Source organism: Heteronotia binoei, chromosome 6, assembly GCF_032191835.1.
Source record: "Heteronotia binoei isolate CCM8104 ecotype False Entrance Well chromosome 6, APGP_CSIRO_Hbin_v1, whole genome shotgun sequence".
In the NCBI taxonomy this organism is placed as follows: domain Eukaryota; kingdom Metazoa; phylum Chordata; class Lepidosauria; order Squamata; family Gekkonidae; genus Heteronotia; species Heteronotia binoei.
The window spans coordinates 18475839-18478217 of NC_083228.1; the positions used below are offsets into that span (position 1 = coordinate 18475839).

At 44.1% G+C, this 2379-nt stretch overlaps 1 non-coding gene across 1 annotated transcript; it reads left to right on the top strand.

Moving 5' to 3' along the window:
- The first annotated feature begins 1503 nt into the window (after window positions 1–1503).
- Window positions 1504–1575, top strand: TRNAS-GCU (transfer RNA serine (anticodon GCU)). The gene has a single exon. It is a non-coding gene; the product is annotated as a tRNA-Ser (tRNA).
- Window positions 1576–2379: the final 804 nt, after the last annotated feature.

A 2379-nucleotide genomic window follows, 5' to 3' on the forward strand; every position in this document is an offset into this window, starting at 1 on the left:
TTGGAGTGGAACTATATTCGGTATACCATAGAAAAACCTCTGATTGCTCTGCTCCCAAAGTTGAGCGGTTTTGTTTCATCATCATAAACTGTCTTCCAAATAAAGGAACAGAGGCTACTAAAAAAAAAATCCTTGTGAAAATGATTGATTAGAGACATGACTGAATTGCTCTGGTTAGATTTATATGTCCAACGTGGGTTTTTCCCTCATGGTTTCTCTATGGTAGATTAGACTCCTGTTCATGTGGTTGAAACTTGATAGAAAAACTGCAATCCAAATTGACACCCATTCACTACTGTGGCATTAAAAGTGACAGCAATGGTGTGACATGTTTAGCTGTTATGGACGTTGTAAATTTTGGGTCTCTCCACCCATTACAGGTGTGAACTTGGGAATAATTTATGTATTTTATGTATGACTAGATTCAAATTTTGGAGAATTACCTGCCACTGTACTTCCTGTATTTCTTGGATCCTTGATATTACTGTTTTTCATGATGATGAAGAAGATGATGATATTGGATACCCCCTCTCTACATTCTGATTCCCAGAGTCTCAGAGTGACTTACAATCTCTTTGACCTTCCTCCGCCCACAAAAGACACCCTGTGAGATAGGTGGGGCTGACAGAGCTCTTACAGCAGCTGCCCTTTCAAGGACAACTCCTATGAGAGCTATGACTGACCAAAGGCCATTCCAGCAGCTGCAAGTGGAGGAGTGGGGAATCGAACCCGGATTCCACGCACTTGACCACTTCGCCAAACTGGCTCTCTGCCGTAGCGTTCCCCATTAGTATGAATGCGTGTGAAAATTAAATAATTAAGAAAAGAAAATCGATTCATTTGAACGTTGTTTTGGAGGAGAGTTATATGGATAGCATGGAATGAAAAAACCAAAATCAGTGGGTTCGACATCAAATCAAGCCTGAACTCTCCCTAGGACCTAAAACGACTTAACCGGGGCTATAATACTTTGGTCACATGATGACAAGACAGGAATCAGTGGAAAAGACAATAATGTGAGAAGAAATATAAGGCAGCAGGGTAACAGGGAGCTCCAACAAGAGATAGATATAGCCCTCACTTTGCAAGACCTGAGCAAGGCTGTGAACAATGAGATATTTTGCAGCATGTTAATTCGTAAGGTCACCTTAAGACAGAAGCAACTTGATGGCACAGCACACACATATATTAAGGGATCTCTGTTTGAAGATATGTGCTCTAGTCCATGAAAGCTTATGATGGAATGGAAATGAAGAAGAAGAAGAAGAAGAAGAAGAAGAAGAAGAAGAAGAAGAAGAAGAAGAAGAAGAAGAAGAGTTGGTTATTATACCTCACTGTTCTCTACCGTAAGGAGTTTCAAAGTGGCTTACCTTCCTCTCCCCGCAACAGTAATCTTGTGAGGTAGGTGGGGCTGAAAGAGTTCGGGGAGAACTGTGATTGGCCCAAGGTCACCAATAAGGCTTCGTGTGAAGGAGGAGTGGATGAGGGATGGATGGTAGGGGAGGGATGGTAGCTCAGTGGTAGAGCATCTGCTTGCTAAGCAGAAGGTCCCAGGTTCAATCCCCGGCTTCTCCAACTAAAAAGGGTCCAGGCAAGTAGGCGTGAAAAACCTCAGCTTGAGACCCAGGAGAGCCGCTGCCAGTCTGAGTAGACAATACTGACTTTGATGGACCAAGAGTCTGATTCAGTATAAGGCAGCTTCATATGTTCATATGAGTGGGGAACTGAACACTGTTCTCCAGATTAGTGTCCACCACTCTTAACCACACAGTGACAAAGAGTGTTGGACTGGATGGGCCATTGGTCTGATTCAACATGGTCTCTCTTGTGTTCTTAAGGTATGCATTAGGAAGAAAACAAAGGTTAAGAGTGGTGGACACTAATCTGGAGAACAGTGTTCAGTTCCCCACTCATATGAACATATGAAGCTGCCTTATACTGAATCAGACTCTTGGTCCATCAAAGTCAGTATTGTCTACTCAGACTGGCAGCGGCTCTCCAGGGTCTCAAGCTGAGGTTTTTCACGCCCACTTCCTAATGCTTCCAGATGCCATTTTTGTTAGGCTGGTGGTGACTAAGCGGTTGACTGACATTTCTTCAGAGGGTGCTCATTGTCTCTGATAGTGAAGCAAGTACTACATGATACATACAACCCATGTCGGGTCATGGGTGCGCAATCAGACTCACAGTCAGAGGTATATTGGAGGAACTCTCCTTAAAAAGTGCTTGGTTGCTTGGTGCTGCAAGAGAGAAGAAGGAGCTTCTGCTTTCCCTCCCACCCCACTCTCACCAAGAATGCTCTGTATTCTTGGTGCTTGGGGGGCACAGTGGGAGGGCTTCTAGCCCCATTGGTGGTCTTCCTGATGGTGCTTGGGTTTT